Source organism: Phocoena sinus, chromosome 21 (genome assembly GCF_008692025.1).
Source record: "Phocoena sinus isolate mPhoSin1 chromosome 21, mPhoSin1.pri, whole genome shotgun sequence".
Classification (NCBI taxonomy): domain Eukaryota; kingdom Metazoa; phylum Chordata; class Mammalia; order Artiodactyla; family Phocoenidae; genus Phocoena; species Phocoena sinus.
In genome coordinates this window covers 18,640,651-18,666,392 of record NC_045783.1, presented here as the reverse complement: position 1 = coordinate 18,666,392, position 25,742 = coordinate 18,640,651, and positions in this window count along the sequence as shown.

Here is a 25,742-nt window from a genome sequence, read left to right as displayed (position 1 = left end):
CTGATACAGGTAATTTTGGGGTAAGTACTGGTGAATCTTTATTTTTAACAAGCTGCTCAAGATATTTTGAGGCTCTCTACAGTACAGGAACCAGTGGTATGGAGCTTGGAGAGAAAATTAGTAAATCCTGAAGGAGTTACAGGAGGTAAGAACATCTGATAAGAATGAGGTCTGATTGCTGCGTTAGGACAACTGTATTTTAATTCGGAACTGAGAAAGAATTGAGATGACACAGTGAAAGGAATGATAAAATATCTGACTCTAGACTATCTACAAAATCTTTAAGTAGAATCTGCAGATAAAATAATGATTTCTACGTTTTTTTCCTCAAGGATCCTGATTTTTAATTCCTCAAAAGTAGTTTCAGCTGTGCTTGACTGATCTACTAATTGAATAAAGTTATCAAGTATCCTATTTTTTCTACTCGGAATATTAATCAGATATTATGCCAGGTTGGTCAATCTGGGGAGATCGACAGAGAATAAGTGCAACCACTCTAAATGAATATGATTCCAACTGGAAGCAAATCTAGTAGAAGCTTATTTATCTGGTGCCATCAAGATGTGTAATTGACAGGTTAAAGGGAAAATTTTATTAAATGTGAAGTCATTAAAAGTTTTTTATATAATATATATATACACTATATATACTATTATATATATACTATATATGTATATATAATGTTTTACATATATATGTGTACATACACACTCTAAATATTTTACTTTAACCATAAGAATGTCAATTTGACCTTATATGACATTTTGCATAAAGTGGCAAGTTCTTCCCTTTTGAGTTCTATGTTGTTGTTTTTTTAAATACACCATGGAAATCATAATCTACAGTCTTCAGTGTTGGTTCAGAAGAAAGACTTTTACAGAGCTACTTTCAGTGTAAAATCTTCTAGATTTTTATATGTCCTCCAAAATTTTACAGTTATTTTGCATAAATCCAATTTTGAAATATTTTTTCAGCTATTAGCATTTCTTTTCACAGTCATATTTCAATGGCTTTCCATAACATCTTATTAAGTTGCAAAATTATACTTAAAAGTACCCTTAGAAGGAACACGATTGAGAACAAACAAAACTAGTTCTTGGGAAGAAAATACTCATTTTGTGAAAGCAGAAGCATATAGGCGTACCAAAGAGGAATCAACTAACCTTTAGTTTTTAGAATGAACTAGACAAAAGTCAGCATGTTTCACAGAGAAAATAAAGCACATTCACAGTGAGTTATTATGGAAAGGTCGGGTAAAAGATCTCGTCCTAGAGCTTCCCTGGTGGCGCAGTGGTTGAGAGTCCGCCTGCCAATTCAGGGAACACGGGTTCATTCCCCGGTCCGGGAAGATCCCATATGCCGCAGAGCGGCTAGGCCCGTGAGCCACGGCCGCTGAGCCTGCGCGTCCGGAGCTTGTGCTCCGCAACGGGAGAGGCCACAACAGTGACAGGCCCGCGTACCGCAAAAAAAAAAAAAAAAAAAAAAAAAAAAATCTCGTCCTGTAGAAGTAACAGCGAACCTCTGCTAAGGTCTTGTTGTCCTTGCCCTGAGCTCCTTATATATGTTACCTTTTAATCCTCAAAGCAAACCTGTGAAATACTATTAGTATTACAAGATACTATTATAATCCCCGTTTTACAGATGAATAAATAGGGGTTCAGAGAGGTTAGGGAACTTACTGAAGGTAAGTGCAGAGTCAGGGAAACTGTAAGCCAGCTGGTCTTGCTCCAGAGGCTGCAAGATTACCGGAAGCTGATTTCACAGGAAGTTAACCTATGAGGCTTGATTGTCGCTAGGCAAACATAATTTTTTTAAAAAAACACAACTTTTTCAGTATCATTTGTTTTCAAAATTTAACTAGGTCCCCCATCCCCAGCTCCACTCTTGTTTTTAAAGTAATATTTGTCATCATTAAAAAAATAAGGCAATTACAGATAAACTTGAAAGAGACAATAATTATCACCTGAAATGCTACGACCTACGTTATCAGCGTGATCACGTTTCTCAGCTCAGTTTCACCACCTGAAAGGCACAGACCTTTCCAGCTTCACGTAGTAATTACAGGGAAAGGTAATGATTGGTCTATTTTCAGTTAGATGCTAACACCCAAACCTGTCAATTATAGTGCAAGGTAAAGGGTACTGTAATTGGCTTGATTTCCATAAGATGCCAACTTGTAATCACCATTGACAAAGGTTTATAAAATAAAGAAAATCACATTTAAATCACTGAAGCAGGTAGGAGGTGGATTTTTCAGAAATGGATAGGATGCTGATTTTATACACACACACACACACACACACACACACACGTATAACCATCATAAAAAGAATGGTTTGTAGAAATGATTAGAAAAAGTTTCTAGGCAGAGGCAGTACTTCAGTTGGATCTAGAGTGGTTAAAAGTTTTATAGAGGCAAGATTTCTGGAAAAAAATCCAGGTAAAGGATTTATGTTTGCTAAGTCACGGAATGGATCTGTTAAATGACTACAGGTGGAATTTGGGGAGAAGTGAGTTGTATTTGTGATGTATGGTAAAAGGAAAAAAAAATTGAAATGGTAAACTGAAACAAAATCACTTTGAGTGATCTAGCACAAGTCAGTATGTTCTCCTTTCATTTAAAGGCTTACTCAAAAATTTGAACTTTGAACAAAAATTTGAACTTTGGGACCATTTAAAATTTGTGAGCAAGACTGAAATGATACCTACAAAATAGTTTCTTGTTATTCAGAAATGTTATAATGCCAATAGCTGAACCTGTCAGAAAAAGAAACAAAAGAATCTATAAGTTGCTTTAGGATTGATTTATTGCCATGTTTAAAGTAGTTTTACCAGATTGAATTGTTTTTACCTCATCGGTGTGACTGAATCAGTGGGCTGGAAAATAAAAATTTTGGAGTTCCATTTTTACTGTGTGCCAGCTAAGAATCTGAACAAGAATCTTTGCTGAACTCCTTTTATACATATACAAATTAAATTTTTTTAAAGTCTAGCTTCCTCTAATGATCAATGTTTCACTAACTGACCAAATCTACTTGTTAAACATGGAACTTCAATTCACAGAAAACTTGATAAAAGATTGCATGTCAGTTTACAACTGCATTTCAACACTGAATCATTTATTTTCATCTATTTTAAGAATTATAGGAACATGGTAGATGAAGTACCATTTCAATATGTTTTAGTTTACCAAGGAATACATCAACCATGGTCTCACTGAAGCCTTATGGAACACCTCTGAGTTCATCAGGCATCTCTTTTAAATGTTTTTGATAAACTCACTCTCCTACTCTCTGAGAGATGAAAGGTCTTTTCGAAACTCCAATACTCCTAACTCAGCTGATGACTTCATTTTTACCTTACATTAAAATGAGAACTTTCACCAGATGGTAGTTTTCTTAACCTCCCACTAATCTACCTGCATTCCACACATCCTCTGTCCTATTGTCCTCTGGGTCCCATCTGCCCCTAATTTCTCAGAGAAATCACTCACTATGGAGAATTCCTTCTTGCCCTCTATCAGCCATCTATTTGTCTTTAGTGGCTACTTCTCATTACCCTTCACACCTATTTGTCCATCATTAAAAATTAAACAAATCGTTTTTTCCACTCCACTGCCTCATCAAACTCACACTTACCTGAATCCTTATACCTAACTCATGACACTCATTTCTGGAAGTCAAACAAGTAAGAGGTGAAAGATTCCAAGCACAATAGGAGTATGGACCCAAGCATTAAAATCTTGACATGAGTACACACACTGGATGATGGAATATTATTACGTTATTTTTCACATCTTCAATTATGAAATGCAGAACGAATCTATATGAAGAGCTTTCAGGATTTTCACCCCAATCTCTCTTCTATTTATGAATAATATCCCTTAATATTATACAAACCATCACCCTTCACAAATACAGAAATATACATATATATATATGTAATTAAAGAAAGATAGAAAGAGAAACTGATTTTGTAGGAAAAAAGATAGTACCCTGGATCCCCAATCCCTGAATATCATGTCTACTACCTGCTCACTCCCATTTAAGAAAAATACTTAAAATAATAATACCATACTATAAAAATCTGTCATATTAATAAAATAGAAAAATGCTATTAACTATATTCTTATTACAGAAAGCATTGTAGATAAACTACTCATACAACTATAATATTATAAAGCAAACATTGTATTGAAATATCAGATATAATGCTGTTCTAGATATACACTAAATATAACTGCATTTTAATACTGTAGCATTTATTAAGAATTATAGAAACATAGTAAAAGATATACTGCTTTAATATACCATTTAAAACTTTAATAGTATTTCATTTTAAATGATGGAATCATTACTTATGAGCATAATAATCAGAATTATCTCTAGGAATGTCTTTTAGATAAGTTATAATGATGCTTTTTTAAAAATTTACTGAATATAGAATAACTTTGTTCTCAGACTTTCAGTAATTCATTAGTGATGTAATTTTTCAAGTTTGTTTACTCATAATAAATTCAAGTACATATGCAAGAGAATGCATTTATATGAAATCGCATGATAGAAGAAAATTAGGAATGTGAAAAATGTTTGAAATTGCAAGTCTAACCTAGTACATCACAAAATCACTACAATTTTAAAACACAGATCATAGTCTTATGGTATAGGAGATAATAGTAGACATAGTAGGAATTTTTTTCCTATATTGTATAGTTTTTGATACTTAAAATTTTTGTGATACCTTTATCTCTGAGATTATTTTTCTTTGTTGATACATAGCATCAAAACAATGGGATTTGCTTGCCATCAAATTGGAACATTTAATTTTTCAGTGCATTTAATGAGTTCACTTATGCTAACATATTTTCATCAATTTTATTGAGGTATAATTTCTATACAATAAATGAATTCTTTTAACTGACAGTTCAATGAATTTTAACGATTGGTCCACCCATGAAATCAATGCCTCAGTCAAGTTACAGAATATTTTCTTCAGATCCCAAAGGTTTTCCTTCCTCCTTACAGTCCGTCTGTGCTGCTACAATCACTTACCAGCTTTCTTTCACTACCAATTAATTTGCATATTTTAGAACTGTGTATAAAGGAAATTACATAGTAAGTATTCTTTATGTCTGGTTTAATTATTTTGAGATGGACTGTTTTGTGATTCAATATTTTATTTTACATTTTATCAAAAATATCCCATTGTTATGCATCTACAAAAAAATTTTTACCCATTCTTCTGTTGATAGACATTGACTTATTACCAAATTTTTGCTATTACCAATAAAGATACCATGGATAATCTTGTAGAAGTTTTTCTGTGGACATGGACTTTCATTTTTGTTCAGTAAATACTTATAAGTGAAATCACTGCTTCAAAGTGCAGGTATATGGTAGGTATATGATTAACTGTGTAAATATATGTCAAACTCTTTCCCAAGTGGCAGTACCCTTTTATTCAATCACCAGCAACATATCTTCACAACATATCTTCAGCAACATTTAATGTTGTCAATATTTCTAATTTTAGTTCTAGTGGTGTAAGAGAATATACAGTTATAACTTAATTTATATTTCCCTGATAACTACTAATGTAGCACTCTTTTCCATGGGCTTTTGCCATTTGTGTATCCTCCTTTGTCATAAGTCCCATCCAAAGTCTAAATGGTTGCTCATTTTACACTGGATTACGTGTTAAACTTGCCTCCTCTGAGGAGCAGATACCGAGATGGGATTAGATGCCCAAGAGGTATATTACAGAAACACACTTGTGAAAGATAAAGGAGAGCCGCAGAAGGGAGGGAGACCTGGAGACCACTCTGCTCGTCTGACACTTGTGAAGGAAAGAGGAAGGGAGGAGAATTAATTGGGTAGGAGGAATCTCAGCTGCATCACACTTTTAAAAAGGCTTAAGGGAGGCCATGGGGAGTCTTCAAAGCAAAGCAACCCATTAAGGAGCCCCCCATCTTGTAGGAATGGGCCCGTGTTAGCACCATTGCCACGCTCCATCACTGCTGGGCACAGCCTGTGGGAAGCAATGCCTCAGCTGCAAATGTCAGGATGGTACCAGAAGGACAGCAGCTGTAGCCATTTACTTTTTTTTTTTTTCTTTTTGCCATTTACTCTTTTACTCTTCAAAGGCTGATGAGAACAGAATGAACTGTGTTTCTTATACAATATAGCATTCGTAATATACAAATATTGCTAAGTTCATTCAAACAGGATAAACCATGAACAATTCAACTGTATTTAATATAAAATCCCAACTATGTATTTCCTGGGAAGATACCCTCTAAAGAACCGATGAGAACTGCTTGGACTACCTCTCTGCTGTTACATATGGACTTTTAAGTATAGCATTATTTTTCTCTACTGTTACAAATCCATAAGGAAAAGGGGACTTTGAAGAGATTTTGTGTTATCTTTCATGCATTTGATAAGCATAGGCTCCCCATATTCTGTAATACCTTTGTGCTTGTGTCCTTATTTTTATAAACAAGAAATGCTACATGCCCATCATGATAAATGCAGAAAATTAAAAACTTGAGGGCAAATAAAGCAGAGGATTATTCTATGAGCCACATGACCATTTGCTGGGATCTTAGAGTATGTGAGTGATTGTTTTTCAAGAAATTAAAAAGCAAAGCTAGACTGTGATAGGCAGCCTCTAAAATGCACCCTTTTGATCCCCACTTCCTAGTATTCCTCTCCCTTGGTAATCTTTTCCCCTTGAATGTGGGCTGACCCTTGTGACTCACATCTAATGAACAGAAAACAGCAAAAATGATGGGACTTCGTTTCTTAGATTAGGCTTTTACTGGTATTAGGTGATGTCTTCTTGCTCTCTTTACTGCTCACTCAGAAAGAAGCCAGTTACCATATTTTCAGCTGTCTTATGCAGAGACCCTCATGGCAAGAAATGAACTGAGGAAGGCCTTCAGCTAATAGCCGGCAAAGATCTAACGTCTACCGGCAGCCATGTGAGTGAACTTGGAAACAGACCCTCTGAGATCCACCAGGAAACAGATGAATCATCTTGAAAGTAATCCTCCACCAGTTGGGTCTTGAAATGACTATAGCCCAGGCCACCAACTTGATTTCAGCCTTGTGACAGACCCTGAGCCAGAGGCATACAACTAAGCCACCTGCAGATTCCTGACCCATAGATTATGAAATAACAAATGTTTATGTTTTTAAGTTGCTAAGTTTGGGGGTAATTTGTTACACAGCAATAGGTTACTAACATATCTTGGTTCTCATAAGAAGACAAATCACTCCCACCAGATGCATAGTTCCTGAGTGATGGTATCCTATACCAAACTCTCTTTCAGTACTAAAAAGACTAAAGCTTCTGCAGTTTCAGCCACTTGTTTTGGAGAACATGGTATTTAAAGCCAATTACTTTTTTTTTGTAAGTCTTAGCTCATTTGCTTTAACTGAGAGTTTAGCTAATGTCAACAGTTTTACAGCAATCTTGTTTTCATATTCTATCAATAATGTCTTGGTTAATTTCTCGTAAATGTGCAGAGAGAGGCTAAATATTTTTGAGGATTAGTGTGGTTTCCCACAACTGGATAACTTAAATAGACACCTGGAAGATAAGTTAAGAAATTCTGTCTTCTAACTTTATTTTCCTAATCACTTGATCAAAACTGATGATGTATCAGGGAGAAAACAGAAAAAGAAAAGCAAATACTCATTCCCATATTGGGTGACTGGATATTCTAGTCTATAAAGAATGATTCAGACAAATAACACAAGTACACTGGGAGCTTAGACCCTTTCAAAGGTATTCTCTGCTCCCCTGAGTGTACTTGCTGTCAAGAGTGTTACTTTGTGAATCGCCAAAGTTGCAATGCCCTGCCAGCCTCTTACCACCACACCTGTATTATTTTTAGCAGTTAGGCTTTAGAAGACAAACAAGCACACTTAATTCCACTTGAGACTCGATGTAGCATTGGACCTGACCTTAGGAAAGCCGGTTTTTAAAATCCTGTTCATTGTCTTCAGTTCCTACTTTGAGTCATTCTCATATCTTGTCCCTTCTCATCAGCTCTTGCAACCAGTTTCTAACTCATCATTTCTTATTCTGTGCCTACATTCTGTCTTTCCAAACCCTCCTCAATTTGTAAAATGTAGCGCAAATGTGACATGCTTTATATAACTCTATCTCCATTACACACAAAAAGAATCACTCATTTCTCAGTACCCAGACATGTTTCTAAACTTTACTGTAGCAGTTATAACATTTTTCTTGTTTCGGAGATACTGCTATGAACTGAAAGTTTTTTTGCTCCCAAAATTCACATGGTAAAACCATAATCTCTTATACAAAGGGACATGAGAGATCTTGCTTCTCCCTCTTCTCTCTCTCCACTATGTGAGGATACAATGAGAAGACAGCTGTCTGCAACCAGGAAACAAGCCACCATCAGACACCAAATCTGCCAGCACCCTGATCTTAGACTTCCCAGCCTCCAGAACTGTGAGAAATAAATGTCTTTTTTTTTTAAATTGAAGTATAGTTGATTTACAATGTTGTGTTAGCTTCAGGTGTACAGCAAAGTGATTAAGTTATGCATATATATATAAATATATATATACCTATATGTATTACATATATATACATATATATTCTTTTTCAGATTCTTTTCCATTATAGGTATTACAAGATATTGAGTATAGTTCCCTGTGCTATACAGAGTAGGTCCTTTTTGTTTATCTATTTTATATATAGTAGCATGTATCTGTTAATCCCAAATTTCCAATTTATCCCTCCCCCACCTTTGGTAACCATAAATTTGTTTTCTATGTCTGTGAGTCTGTTTCTGTTTCATAAATAAGTTCATTTGTATCATTTTTTTAGACCACATGTAAGTGATATATGATATTTGTCTTTCTCTGTGTGTAAATGTCTGTTGTTTAAGCCACACAGTCAATGGTATTTTTGTTATAACAGCCCAAACTTACTAAGATACTTCTGTATCTGTGTATGTATGTGTGTGTGTGTGTGCATGTGTATCATTCTTTAACTTGTAAACTCTTGAGCTACTTGTAACTTGTAAACATTTTAATGTGCAAAGGCCAGTGATAGAGTTCCCTGTGATCTCTCTTTTCAATTATATTTTTCCCTTTAATCATATTAATAATAATAATCAATCACTGGGCTTCCCTGGTGGCGCAGTGGTTGAGAATCTTCCTGCCAATGCAGGGGACACGGGTTCGAGCCCTGGTGTGGGAAGATCCCACATGCCGCGGAGCAACTAGGCCCGTGAGCCACAACTACTGAGCCTGCGCGTCTGGAGCCTGTGCTCCGCAACAAGAGAGACCGCGATTGTGAGACGCCCGCGCACCGCGATGAAGAGTGGCCCCTACTTGCCACAACTAGAGAAAGCCCTCGCACAGAAACGAAGACCCAACACAGCCAAAAATAAATAATTAATTAATTAAGACCACATATTAAAAATAAATAAATAAAATCTTAAAAAAATATCAATCACTGTATTTCCTTCTACCTTTCTTTTCATTCCTGTGGGTTTTTTCTTTTTAAACAACTTTGTGATTCTTTGTAGGAACACTTACCCTCTCAATATAGCCTTCTTTTAGCAAGAGACACCAACTTGTACTTTCAGTGCACATAACTGGACACCATTTCATACACATGTTCTGTGCCATCCATGATCCTTCAGTGTCCTATGCCTGGGCCTATATATTAACCACAGATAATTCTGTATCTTTTCCTATCAGCTGCATAAATTGCCTAATTACTGTACCCAATTCTGTGACTACTGGCCCAAGGCTATGCTGAGAAATATTGCCTTTGTCTGCTTAGCAACTCCCCACTACCAGCTGACTGTCCTTGCTTTGTAGTGATTGTGGTTCCTGGCTTCCCACAGGCACTGAACCTGCGCATTTTCCCAAAATTACCTTGCCCAACGTTATGTGCCTCCTTCCACTTTTCCTGGGTTATCTTTCAGAGCAGCAATATGTTATGCACAAAGGGTTAAGTACTGTTGTATATACATTTTTATTAAGAATAATTGATGTGACACAAAAACATGTTCTAGTTATTTTCAAAATTGGCAAATTATAAATGCCAAGTGCTTTCTAATTCAGCAATTAGGTTATAAAAATTAAATTCTGAACCTTATGTTTTACATCAATTTCATTCTCAATAGGGAATATGAAAACTGACATTAAGACAAATAGGAAAGAGTACATGCGGCAGCACAGTGAACAGTTTATTAACAAGCACCTTGCATGATATACTCCCCTAATGTTAACTGAAACATAATTTACAAAGATGTATGAAGTGAGGGATCTTACATTGTAGGATAAGTTAACTGAGAAAAAAGGCAATGGAATCATACACACACGTATAAATATATATATATGTGTGTGTGCGGCTAGAGAGAGAAAATGGATAGAGAAAGATGCACATCTGTCCCTGTTCTCCAAAGTGGTTAGAAAGTGAATGTTAAGTTTCATAAATCTGAAGTAAAGAAAATGTGCCTAGTGAACTCTTGAGATTTGTTCTTGAACAACATCCCTGGAGGTGAAACTCCTCCAAATACCATGTTCAACCTTCGAGGGCAGGGAAAGCTGACATGTACAGCATGAGGATGGACGACAAATGGAGTGTGGTGAGAGAAAGGTCACTCTCTGCTCAGATAACCATCTCCAAAAGAAATTCTTGGCTTCCTGAGTCAAATGCAGGCTCAACTGGCTTTGTTTGGGAGCTTGGAGTCCATCATGTTTCTAGGATAAAATGGGCTTAGTGTCTGTGTGAGAGGTAGGACTGGCCTGGGGATTCTCAACATTAACACTCTACAACGCTCTCTGGCAATGGCCAAGCAATAGTGAAAACAAGCCATTTCTTGCCCTTCACTGGATTCAAAGAAACCTTCAGATTCCTTCAACATTTGGACTATTGATGCCACATGAGAGCAGTAACGTGTGTTTCACCCCACAAACCATTCTTGCAATAGTATCATTTTAATAGTGCACGTTTTGAATATTCCTTCTTCTCTGTATGTTGAGTACTTTAGTCACAGCTCTACAATAACACTTACCACATTCTTATTGTAATTTTCTGTGTATATGTCTATCTCAGGTGAGAGATTGCAAACTCTCGGGCATGGACTACATCTCACTTATTTTTCTATTCCTGACACAAAATCTCTTCCATACCCACAGTAGGGACCCTATATTTCTGTTAAATAAATGCATAAATAAATGGCTATAGAATATAGGCAAAAACACCTGTATAGATATTTATGTATACATTTATACACTTTACACATATTAATGTTTGTGCAACTGATAATATTCATATATTTGGTGGTATTTATTTTCAAAAAGTTTTTAAATAGGTGATAGTTTAGATTAATATGATCAATGTAAATATATATAATTGGAGGAGACAAATTATATAGTTATTAAACATTTTCATTTCGAGATCTTATAAATATGAGTGATAATAAATTTTTTGCACATCTGCTTAATTGCAAATGACAGCACATTCCATGCCATCAAATCACTGACAAAATGTAGAACTAGAAAGCTTCACAAATCATCTATTAAAGATAATATAAATCTGATCAATTTGAAGGGGATTGTTTTCAGGCCAAAAAAAAGATAAACAAAGAAAGATGTTATAGGTACCAGCAGTCTTAAATTTATAGGTATATAGAAATATTTTTAAAGTTTCAGAAACAGTGTTGCAAATTAGTTAGGAATTTTCAACTGAGTCATTTTTTTTCAGTGTTTAAGATACATTGTGTACGAATTATTCAAAGATAAACTTTTATAATTTGTTATTTCCTTACATTATCGAAATTCCTTACTAGTGTGAACAAATAGTATATTCTGCTTCTTTTCGTACTATATTTCTTTGCTCAAGACATAATTTCTTCTAATAATAATTTGTTCCTAGAGTAGTTATTAATGAGTTTCATTTTAATGTCATAAAGCAAACATGAAACTTTTAATTTTGCATATATGAGTCTAACTATACATATATATATACACACAACAGAAATATGCATTATGCACTTATTTCTAAACAATAAACATGGAAATCACATTAGAAGGAAAACAAAACTTATGAAACTCTCGAAAGGACAAAGTAAAATGCAGATTAAATGCATATTTAATATATTTTGAAAGAAATAAAAACTATTGCTAGATAGAATATTAAGAAAATATTTCCATTTAGGTTGTACTGTGTCAGTAAAAGGCAAATTTTTCATAATTAATTACTTTTATGGCATTCTAATTTATTAGATGATTTTAAATTATGGGAAATAAATAGTATTAATTACAGAATAATAATGAACTTTCATGTTTTTTGTGCATAGTGTACTTCAAAATCCAAATTTCTTTTTTGCTTAGAATATTTAAATATACTTCAACTCAGAGATATGACTGTTACCTAAGACAATGCCGTAAACCCAAAGAATCTTACTAAGAATTTTGATTTTGTTTCAGAAATAATAATAAAAGTAATCTAAAAAAGTGAAAATTAAGGTTTTCTTCTCCCAACCTGGATAGCCCTGCATAGCGCCATTTATTCATAGCCCCGTTTGGAAATCTTTTTTTTCTTTCAAGATTCAGCTCACATAGCACCTCTTTCCTGAAGCCTTCTCTAGTTCTTCCTCCATTTCACCTGATTTTAGTGGTTCCTTCTTCTGCATGCATATACCATTTAATTAGACTTCTATTTAGCATGCTGCTTTCTTCTTTGTAATACGGTTTTATGTTTCTCTTTACCACTAGATTGCAAATTCCAAAATGTTAGGGCCAACTCTTTTCTCTGTTCTCTCACATGTATCACACTGTTACACATAATTTATACAATGAAGACCTGCTGGATTCTTATTGCTATCTTTCTTCTTCCATTCACATTGATGAGGACAATATACATTGTGCAAATGACTTTGAGTAATACAGAAGAAAAGTAAAACAAAGCCGCTACTTGAGAAGTTTATATACTGTTTATCTTGAGTGAAACAGAGAGGAGATAGAGTTGACAATATCATTACAAAGTTCATTTTAAAACAAAAACAGTATTCTGATGCTAATTACATGTTAATTGAAAAGGCCAGCATACTGAACTCCATTCATGCTATGATTAAAACTATATAATACTTATATGCATTTAAAAGGTTTATAATATAAAATTGACAGCTGGACTTCCCTGATGGTGTAGTGGTTAAGAATCCACCTGCCAAAACAGGGGACACGGGTTAGAGTCCTTGTTCGGGAAGATCCCACATGCGTGGAGCAACTAAACCCGTGTGCCACAACTACTGAAGCCCGCATGCCTAGAGCCCATGTTCCGCAGCAAGAGAAGCCATCTCAATGAGAAGCCCACGCACCACAACGAAGAGTAGCCCCAGCTCGCCGCGACTAGAGAAGGCCCACATGCAGCAACAAAGACCCAATACAGCTAAAAATAAATAAATAAATAAATTTAAAATTGAAAGCCAATGAGTCACTATAATAGTTACTGACTTTTTCTTGACTGTTCAAATGTTTATAACACAATTATGTAAAATATTTACACAGTTCATTAAATAAATTTCCAGAGGAGCCTAAGCATCCGTGAAAGCCTACCTCCACAGAGCATTATCTCTACACTTAACAATTTGGGAATCTAAGATTCACTTTAAAAGGTGACATAGGAATAACATGGTGATTTCCTGGCATTCTTAGGACTTCACATGTTACAGTGCCAGGACTTTTTTTTTTTTTTTCCTGGTTTCAAAACTATTTGTAATGTAGCCAAATCCTTGAAAAACACAGCTATCATATGATGGATGGAAAACAAGTGTGCCATATTCCCTATCAATAAGATCCTAAATTTGATTTTTCCTGTTTGGGTAGATCTAAATACAAAGTTTCTGGCTTTTAATATAAAACATATGGTATGTGACCAAGGCTTTGTATGATCATCTCTTTATTCCATAATTGTGTTTCAAATATAATGATCTCCAACCATAATCTGACCTCTTGCAGTAAAATAATTAAACCCAATCTCTCAAGTAGTATCCCAAGATAACAATGAAATGTAAATCTCAAAAAATACATGTCTCCTATGGGCATTTAGCTATTAACATTAGAAATGTTTAAAAGAAAAAGGAAAGTAAATTCGGAATGCTAACCACAACTAAAATATGCCACATATAAAACAGGCAAAAGGGGTGGTGTGATGAATTGGGAGCTTGGGATTGACATATATACACTAATATGTATAAAATGGATAACCAAGAAGAACCTGCTGTATAAAAAAATAAATAAAATAAAATTCAGAAATTCAAAAATAAATAAATAAAATACGCAAAAGGCCCGGTAAGTATAACAAAGGAGATTAACACTATTCACAGATACCAAAATTAACTAAAGTTGGAAGTTCTAAGTCTTAATCTATGGTATAGATTTCTCTATTTAGGAAGGAAGAGCAGCATAAGGGATCCAAAGAAACTTAGTAAAATCAAAACCTTTGGCTGCCTCTACAGTAATGAATTAAGACTGCTGTGTTTTAGCATATGGTTATCTCCAAATGAGTTGGCATTTTATTTTTCCAAAATTGCTATCACAAAACACTGACATGTACCAAGATGCCTTTGGCAGCAGTAGTAGATATACTGCTATTTTCTTCACCACCAGAGTAAAGGTCAAATATTTAGTGAAAATGATGTAGGGCTCTGTCGTAACTGGTTAATTCACAGGTAAAAGGGGAACAATAAAACATAAATTTATGGGGATATAGTGTCAATTAAGTTGTCATATGGCTGAGTGGGTGACATTCTTTTTTTTAAAAGTACAAAGTTTCAGAACATGCATCTATATCTGGGAAAACATGCTAGCTAAAGAAGTGATTTTTCTCACCTATAAAATGGGAATTATAAAGCTTAGCATATCAGGCTCCATAAGATTACTTCTTGGTTTTTTTTTTGTTGTTGTTGTTGTTGTTCAAAATAGGTAACGTGGAAAGCAGTATGAACTCTTTTTGAAAACACATTAATCTTGGTAACAGTGTCACAAGGTTGGCTTTAAGCAAAGCCAAACAGAGACCTTTCCATTCAAGGCAGACCATTCTATTAAAAACAGAACATTTTGGTTACTTAAGGCCTTTGAACTCAAATTCTATTACTTGAGGCTTGCTTCTCTTTCCTGGTAAACCTATATATACCTGCCTGATAGCAAAAGTTTTCACCTCCTCTTATTCCCATCAGGCACCCTAATGTTCATCTCTCTCTTTTTCAGCTATGCCAGGGTTCTGATGAATTAAAGCATGAAGCATTCAGAAATTCTCTCAACCTGCAAATATTTATGACTGTTACTTTGTACCAGCCACAACAGCAAACTAAGTCAACTCATGAAGCTTAGAGTCAAGTGTGGAGACAGATTTAAATGATAATAATAAAAAAAAAAAGGTGGGCTTCCCTGGTGGCGCAGTGGTTGAGAGTCCGCCTGCCGATGCAGGGGACACGGGTTCGTGCCCCGGTCTGGGAAGATCCCACATGCCGCGGAGCGGCTGGGCCCGTGAGCCATGGCCGCTGAGCCTGCGCGTCCGGAGCCTGTCCTCCGCAACGGGAGAGGCCACAACAGTGAGAGGCCCGCGTAACGCATAAAAAAAAAGGTGATGAGTGTAATCAAATAGTAATGAAGGATGCCATATGTTAGGAGCCCCTACATGGCTGCCTTAAACTTTGGTGACTTCCTTGGGCACCCACTTAGCTTTCCTTGAGCATAATCTAGGGGTCATCAACAGAGATAATACTTTCTTCAAAGTGAGTTTAGAAATATGTGAGACAACTTTTGGTTGTCACAATGATTAGAATCTCTCTAGTTTGTCAATTGGCTGGAAAATCCAGGAATAAAATTTTCGTTCCCCACAGCCTCTTGGATCTCCTGAACATAAGCCCCATTGGTTTTCAAAGCCAGACACGTGGGGGCTTGTCTCTCCAGCACGGGTCCCAAGTCTTAGGTTGCCTGATATAAGACATGAACCCCTCCTGCAGCTTCAGCCTTGGGGGCAGGCTTCAGGTTCACCACACATCTAGAGGCTACAGAGTAACCCTCAAAGAACATTGGTGGGGCTTCCCTGGTGGCGCAGTGGTTGAGAGTCCACCTGCCGATGCAGGGGACACGGGTTCGTGCCCCGGTCCGGGAAGATCCCACATGCCGCAGAGCAGCTGGGCCTGTGAGCCATGGCCGCTGAGCCTGCGCGTCCGGAGCCTGTGCTCCGCAACGGGAGAGGCCACAACAGTGAGAGGCCCGCATACCACACACACACACAAAAAAGAACATTGGTGGGTGGGCACCATTTATGTATTCTGCCTTGACCTCACTGCACTTCCTAGAAAGGAAATGACATACCCATCAAGAATTCTGACTTTTACAACTATCACCAAGGGGACACCTGCAAATTGCCTGGTCTGGAAGCAAGCAGGGGTGATGATGGTGATCCCAAATAACTGTATATATTTTTATACTTTAAAAGCTCCTGGCTGAGGGTCTGGTTTCCAATCAGCCTGAAGCTAGATGCTGACTGAGATCCCTCTGTTTGGAACACTGACATCACCTGACACAATCTCATTTGGGGACCTACCAACAATCGATCAGGCTGCTTAGACAATCACAAAGGTTTGAGAGACAACCAAGAGCTAGGGCAAGGTTAAACAATAAGCTTCATTGCCTACGCAAGGCCACAACTTCAAGACTAGGAGAGGAGGTGTTTCACCTAATACATAAAAACAAACACAAGCAAAACGAGAAAACAGAGGAATGTGTTCCAAATAAAAGAACAACAACAAAAACAGAAAACCTTAATAAAATGAAGATAAGAAATTTAACTGATAAAGAATTCAAAGTAATGGTCATAAGATGCTCAATAAACTCAAAAGAAGAATGGATAACCGCAGTGAGATCTTCAACAAAGGGATAGAAAATATAAGAAAGTACCAAACAGAAGTCACAGATCTGAAGAATACAATAACTGAACTAAAAAATACACTAGAGGAGCTCAACAGCAGACAAGATGAAGCAGCAGAGTGGATTAGTGACCTGGAAGACAGGGCAGTGGAACTCACCCAAAAAGAACAGCAAAAACAAGAAAGAATTTTAAAAAGAGAAGATACCCTGAGGGACCTTCAGGACAACATCAAGTAGGATAACATTCCCATTATAGGGGTCACAGAGGAGAAGAGAGACAGAAAGGGGGTGCAAATCTTATTTGAAAAAAAATAATGGCTAAAAATTTCCCTAACCCAGAGAAAGAAGCAGATATTGAGGTCCAGGGAGCACAGAGAATCCCAAACAAGATGAACCCAAAGAGATCCATAACAAGACACATTTTAATTAAAATGTCAAAATTTAAAGATAAAAAAGAGAATCTTAAAAGCAGCAAGAGAAAAACAACTTTTGATGAACAAGGGAACCCCTATAAGACTAACAGCTGATTTTTGAGAAGAAACTTTGCAGTCCAGAAGGGAAAGGCATGATATATTCAAAGTGCTGAGAAGAAAAAACTTCCAACCCAGAATATTTCTACCCAGTAAGATTGTCATTCAAAACTGAAGAAGAGATGAAGATTTTTCCAGACAAGGAAGCACTAAAGAGTTCTTCACCAGTAAACTGGTTTTACAAGAAATGTTAAAGGGTCGTCTTTAAGCTAAAAAGAAAGGGCATTAATTAGTAACAAGAAAACATAAGAAAGTAAAAATCTTACTGGAAAAGGCAAATATGTAGTAAGGTAGTGGATTATCACTTATAAAGCCAGTAGTAAAGTTAAAACAGAAGTAGTAAAATTAACTGTAACTGCAATAATTGGTTAAGGGATACACAAAATAAAAAGATGTCAAATATGACATCAAAAACGTAAAACATGGAAAGAAGGAGTAAATGCAAAAAGCTAGCCAGCATTTCTAGAGAAAATACACAGATAAGAGCCACATCAAAGTCTTGAAATACTCCATGGCTATCATTCCAGTACATCTCCATTTAATTCCAACAGTTTAGCCCATGCTAAGGAGCCCATGGGTTTAGGAAATTAGCAGTGAATTACTATAATTTGAGTCAGGTGAACTTTAAGTGCAACTGTTTTAGAAGTTTTATGCTTCTTGCAAGATATTAACACAGCCCTTGCAACTGATAGATGAAGCTGTTAATTTGGCACATGCATTTTTGTCCTTTTCAATAAACAGAGACCATGAGAAGCAGCTGACTTTAATTGGTAGAAACAACTATACACCATTAACCATATCTGACTGCAGTGTGTCATCAGCACTTAGGTTCTGTGTTATAATCTGCAGGGACTTTAATTATCATCATCCCACAAGGCATGCTGTTGATGCACTCTATTGATAGCAACTTCCTTATAGAATCTGGAGAAAAGGAAGTAGAAATCACCCTAAAGGCCTTGATAAGACATACATATGCATGCCAAGGGTGGAAAATACATTCTCTGAAAACAGAAGAATCTGCCTAATCAATCAAGTTACAGCTGAGAATCAATATCCTCAGGATATTTACCTCAAAGTGAGGAAAACTTTTTTCCACCTTGTACTCTAAGGAAGAAGGAACATATTTAGTAAATTCTTTAAAGTTTAAAAGCAACTTAATACCAATTTGGGTCTGCTGCTTCTGTCCAGATGCAAAGATGGCCAGAAAAGAGCTGTAGTGTGATCTGGCTGTGGTATAAGCATCCTATATGTGTTCCAGTCCCCATGACCCTGGATCATATTGCTTAGATATTTTGGTATTCAAGAGGACAATTTTCAGCAAGGGACACAGTGATGCTTCCACTAGACTGGAAACTGAGATTGCAACGAGGTAAATATTCAGGAAAAGATCTTTGGTGTTAGAAGTGATTTCTTCATACTTACAGGGAAAATAGGATTACTGCTCTAACATTGGGTCTAAGAAGTATACTGAGAGACCCTAGATGTTACCTGCTTGTCCCACCATGCCCAGAGAGGAGGTTTATAACTACTTTTGCAACTCTCTAAAGGCAGGACTATCTAAAGTTCAGAACACTTCATAGGGAAAAGAACTATATTCAGCTCAATGCTCTGCCAGAGTAAATGGGTAATGTGAAGAGTGTAACATTTAATCATCCATTCAAGGAGATTTAAATTTTTGTAATGTGGTTTCTTTGTAACCAGTGGTATGGTTACATAATCCTAGGTAACCACAGGCACAAGAAAATGGAATTTGGTATGCCAAGATAAAGAAAACTGCAAATTCTGATTCAGTCATTCACAAAAAATAGGATTACATAGCTCTATAAGCCAAGTTATTGGTATGAAAAAATACTTCCAAATTCTATCATAATAGAGTTTGGAGATACAGCTCATTGGTTCTCCCATTGTTTAACTATAGTATCTCTATTTTCCATTAAGGCTTAGACAGCTATTGGGAGTGGAAAGAAGATGTTAACATGAGGTAGAGAAAACCTGCTCTTTTCAGACAAAGGCGATTACAGTAACATGATATCAAATCAAAGGGCTATCTATACACTTATCTCCTTATTTCTCTTCTTTGGGACTGGGCTCACACAGCAAGGGAGTACATTAGATAAACCAACGAGAGCAGCAAGGACAAACCTTACTGTGTTTCAAACAAGGAGCACGCCTACATCAAATAAATTAGGTAAGCCAGCATGGTCACGGGCAGTAAGTCAGCCACTGGAGTTAGCTTCCCTGGGCTGTGTTCAGTGCCCTGTGAGAAGGCAGCAAGCTGTTTAACGAGCCAGTGGGCCAGCCATGGGCTCTGTCAGAACAACGTGAGGTACCTCCTTAGCAGATGCTGGAGCTGGGCCACCAGGTGAGGATAGAATAGAAGATACGCGGACCCCAGTGTCCGCAGTCAGTTGGAGCCAAGATGAAGCCACGGTAGTTTTACTGTAAGGCTAGTAATGGACCAAAAGAAGCATGATCACTAGTTACAAGCTTTAGGACCAGGAATATCCAGAACAAGAAACTTCACTAGAGTCACGGAAACCACCTTGTGTGTTCCCTGCCAGCAGGAGTCCAGGAGTGCTGCCCCTTACCTCGTTCCCAAGCCAGAAGAATCCATACCCCTTCTTTCCTCACACACTGGAATATCAGGAGAGAAGCAGGGGAAGCAGAGAGATTTGAGCCACTGAGCCTTTTTATCTCAATGGAAGACTAAAAATAATCTTAAGAAACTCCTTTTACTTCAGGTTCAGACTAAACTTAATCTGGTTTGAATTTATCTAATAGTTCTGCTAATCAGAAGTGAGAGCCTACAACAAAAGATTTTTTAAAAACTTATGGTATGAGTTTATTCCTGACCATCCTTTTTCCCTCTTATTTATGTATATACTTCAAATTTCCCTTTGTCTTTCTTTTCCCCACTATTGCATATGGAATATATTTCCACTTAAGTTAACCAGAGTGGATTTCAGTTGCTACAACCAAAAATCCTTAACTAATAAAAACTGTCACATTTTTATTCTTTAAAAAATAGAACTATAGACCTAATTCAGTAACAGGTATAAGTCCTTTTACATATTTTTAATGTATTAATCATCTGGAATATATGTACTCCCTTCCAATGTCCTTGAATTTCACTCTAGAACATTCATAAAAAATGGAGGATGGATCTATTTATTTATTGAATCAAAAAGCCTTTGAGACCTGAATTACTGGTATAGTTACATTGGTATTTCTCCCACCATGATTCTTTTTAAAAATTTTAATCACTCATACTTTTGCCTGTTTAAATGAAATATTTCACTTTAAAAAAATCCACATTTTTCTTCTATTATCTGAACCGTATTCTAAGATAACACAGGTACTTCAGCCTATTTTTTACAGAAGACAACCATATACATATTAGTTACTACAAGGATTAATTAATTTATTGCAATATATCAATAATTTTATTATTTTAAGTCTAGAACTTTTTTATAAGAGCAATCTATTAAAATTATGGATAAAATATAAAGTAACAAGAGTGAAACATTTTTAATTTGAAACTCAATTTTAGAAAAGGTCCTAAAGACAAATAGCTTTAATATTCTGAACTGATTTTCTTACAAAGAGTAGTTTTGTATTTGTTTGTTTATTTTTTATTAAATCCTATATCTTGCCAGAAATCTGCAATCAAAGTTACTTTTGGAGATAATATAGTACTGAGTTCAGAACACCTTTATAGTCTCTTAAACATAAGCTATAAAAATAACCTAAACTTTGTCTTGAGAAAGAATATGTTCTTTAGACTCTTTTCAAGATATGAGAAAACCAAATTTTTAGTAGTTTACTGTCACAGGGGGAAAAATAGCTAAATATCTAAAAGAGCCCTACATTAAAATCTAGCAACCTTTAATTATGTAGACGGCCATTTTTAAAGAGTCAATATGTTGGAGGAAAAAGATAATACGCTTCAGAATTATATGGATCTGAGTTTAAATTGTGGGTCTAACCCTTACTGTCCTTCATATATTCTACAACGCACATTTTTTTCACATTTTACAGGAAACAATCAACAGTTGCTGTCTATCAGTCTTAATGTAGTTGTCACTGCTTGCATATGAGCAAGCATCAAAAGTTTCAGAGTCAAAAGTGGTAGAACTTGTGGCTTGCAAGGCAAACGTAGATAAAATAGTAGAATACGTTTTAACTCTAGGAGAAATGATTGTGAGGAAGAGGTAGGATCAATGGTGACTTGATATGTTTAGTAACAGTCATAGAGAAGAACAGTTTTTGCAAAGCCAGCTTTAGAGTACAGTACAAAAAGCTTTGATTTCCTTTACGGATTCCTTAAATGCTGTTTAACTTTCTGGTGTTACAAAGTATTATAGAGCTACAGAAGAGCATAATGTGTGCATAACCATGGACATAGTTTATTCTGCATTAAAAAAATTAATTCAGGAGTCAGACTTACTATTATACTTTCATATATGTAAAACATAAATATATGAACATTTATATGTCAAATTAAGCCTAAAAGAGATCCTTCAGTAAGTGTACAATTCCAAGAAAGTATTGTGCCACAGCAAAATTAACAGCATCATTTTCAGTAGTGGGTAAGATAATGGTACATCTTCCAATTAATGCACCTTAGATTGGATGAAACACAGTATTTGCTTTCTTACCTTAGTCGAATATTTGATTTTGTCCTGCCTAAGCTTCAGTTTTCTTATTCATAGTATTTATGGGAAAATTAGAAGTCCTATATCTTTTTTAAACAGCGTATCATATGATATATCTTCAATATAGTTATTACTATTATTATCATTGATCAAAATGCCCATATTTCCCATTAAAAAATTAGCTGGTACCCAAGAAACAGTGAAACAACAGATGATTAGTTTTTCTCTTTTACTATTGCATAAATACATTGCTTATTGTCCCTAGGAGAGTCTCTCATATTAAAAACCCCAGTGAACAGATGCTAAAATGGTTCCTATTCTTGTGTGATTGAATATTTCTACTTCAAGAAAAATGATAGTAGTATCAAGAACTACCTATAAGTAGTCACATTTTTGGTGGATAAATTATAATTTTTATGTCAACATTTTAGTAAGTATTAAGGCATATTTTTGTCTTTTCTTTAAAATAATAGTACTTTTTTTGAATTGTCACTTATTTCACATATTCAATAGGTAGTATCGATTATAATCTAGTTATTTCTTGCAATAAACTATTTCAAGTTTTTCTTTATTTCAACCTATGGACATCTTTTAGCTGCAAATTTCATTTTTTTGTTCTAAACTTACATAATCAAATTTCAGTGATCAAGTATGAATTAAAAAAACTTATTTATTGTTGAAAACAAATATATTATTGTCACCAAACAACATTCATAAAAGAGGACAACTGGTAATATGGCAACATATAATCATAGATGAAAACACCCTTTAAAAATAACAAATTCCTCCTAGAAAAATTAGCTATCAAAAATAGAGAGGATAGGGCTTCCCTGGTGGCACAGTGGTTGAGAGCCTGCCTGCCAATGCAGGGGACACGGGTTCGTGCCCAGGTCCGGGAAGAACCCACATGCCGCGGAGCAGCTGGGCCCATGAGCCATGGCTGCTGAGCCTGCGCGTCCGGAGCCTGTGCTCCGCAACGGGAGAGGCCACAACAGTGAGAGGCCCGCGTACCAAAAAAAAAAAAAAATAGAGAGGATAATTATGAATTATACAATTGTCTAGGAAGAATTCATAATTCTATTTTCCATTCTTGCTAGCTGATCTAACTAGTGAGGGATGGAAAAGATGAGGCAATCATATTTATGACACAATAAAGGGTAATCCATTAATATTTTGTATTAATATATAGGTTAACATTGTATTCTCATATATTTTCCAAGAGTTCTTCAATTGGGCCACCCACATGTCACTGGGGCACATCTTGGAGATGCTCAGAATCCTTTGAAGACTACAGGTTGAATCGTCAAGTTTTCACTTAGTATAGGTGTAAGTCAGTAAAATTGAGAATATTATTGCTAATATTATATCATTTATACTCACTGGCTGGTAAATCCGGATGAAATTCAAATCATGCATGTATCATAAGACTCTGAATTGTCAAACTTTACACAGTTGAAGTAATTTTAACAATCATGAGCAGTTGCAGCAGCAACCTGTCTCTGGTGAAAAGCAATGCCTGTCACCCCTCGCCCCCAATTCCCCTGTGTAAATACAAATCTATGTTCCCGTTGCGCCAGCTGGCAGAGAATATGAAAATAACCCGGGTGGCCTTTGATACATTTCAAGTTAGAAAAGAGAGCATGTTGCCGTGGTAAAGAAGAGAAGGAAAGAAATTAATACAGATTTTTTTGAACTAGCATATTCACACCATGCTTTTATTTTCCTTTTTAAATTGATTCTTATAGTTTCTCTATAGAAAAATCAAATGCATAATAGAAAAAAATGGTAAAATAGAGAAGAACCAAAAAACACCATCTGCCCGTGATGTATTTTATAATCTTTTTCATTTATTATTCTTTCTAAAGCTGGATGACATTACAGGATGAATTCTATTTTATATCTTATTTTTAACTTAATGCTTATATCAAAGAATTTTTCATGTTTTCATCTTCCTGTTTTCAGTTTATAAGTGTCATTATGATAATGCCTATACAAGACTTGGTATTTTCAAATTTTCACTCTTTACTAAACAAAAAGAATCACACTACTACTTTATTTTGTGTAATAAGATTCTAAGTGAGACTGAATTTGACAAATGTGAACAGGGGAGGGCTATGTCTTCACTATTGTTACCAAACTGTAGATTTGGGCAAGTTACTGAATCTCCCTTAGTTTCAGTCTCTTTACCAATTAGATGGACATGTATTCCTAGTTCATATGGTTTTTATGAAGCTTAACTTAGACTATGTACAGACCCCTATATCAAGAAGCTGATCCATCTCCTTTTCTTTTTGTTTCTCCTTTTAGAGTGTGCTCTCTTTGAGAACTGACTGATCATAAAGAAATGTTTTATTTATTTCTGAGATTTTACATCTAATAATGACACTAATTACATGTTACATCTTTGACAATTGTCTTTCAATGTTAAACTTTTTATGTTTCTGAATGTAGACTGCTTGAAAGACAGATATTTAATTTTTTATAACTTCAGATGGTAAAAAATATTCCTCACTTGAAAGTTTTAATAAAAATTTGCTTTAATCTTCTTCTTAATTTTTGCAAAGACTTAAAAATATAATCCTTTGACCTTCATAAAATTTAAATAAGTTTATAATGTCAAGGTGAGAATTTAAATTGCTCTGAGCAGTTTTTCTGTCACTTGGTTAACAGGTATCCTAGAGAATTTACTGAATAAGGATGCTCTTCTCTATTGACTTATTTCTTCTCTATTGACACTTTCTTTGAGTGATTCCAGGCTTTCTTTGGATCCACCTCTTTCATTTTGCACCAGTAGCAACTGCCTTTACCACAGCATTGTAAAAAGACTAGTCTTGCTTCACCAACATGAGAACAGTTTTTCATTATTTCTATGATAGGTTTCATTTACTGTTGATTCATCATATATGGATCAGTGAAGGATAAACATAAAACCAGGCATCCCGTTAAGAGTCACCTCAACTCATAGCAGTGGTGGCTGAATTGTCAGTCAGGAATTTTAGGAAGAACATTCCTCAGAGATTAGGGTGAAAGTTTTTATATTACCAAAGCCAAGACTGGATCATTGCTGGTCTTCCATAACAACAAGCTGATGCTTGTTAAGGATTTATTATGGTCAGACCAAGTAGTATTCTAAGTGCTTAATGTGTATTCTCATTTTTTCCCTCAAAACAATCTTGTAATTATCTCCTAATGACCTTTGAGGGTGCTCAAAGAGCCAGAGGATACCATGAACAAAGAGCTAAAGGACCAGGAGAGCAATGTCTCAAAAAAAAAGGCAATGTGAATGAAGAGATAGAAAATACAAAAAGGAATCAAATAGAAATTTTGGAGCTGAAAAGGTACCATAACTGGAATATCCCATGAGGAAACTGATGTACAGAGAGTCAGGATCACATATCTGGTAGGAGACAGAGCCAGAATTGGAACCTACGTGAAGTTCATGGTCTACCGTCTTGTCTACCTGACTACAAAACTTCCCAGTGGGCATCAGGTTCCCTCTATTCCTTTCACTTGCACTGGCCAGCCCCATAGCCAGACATTTACATTGTGTAAGAATCTTCCTTTAGGACTTCCCTGGTGGCGCAGTGGTTAAGAATCCACCCGCCAAGGCAGGG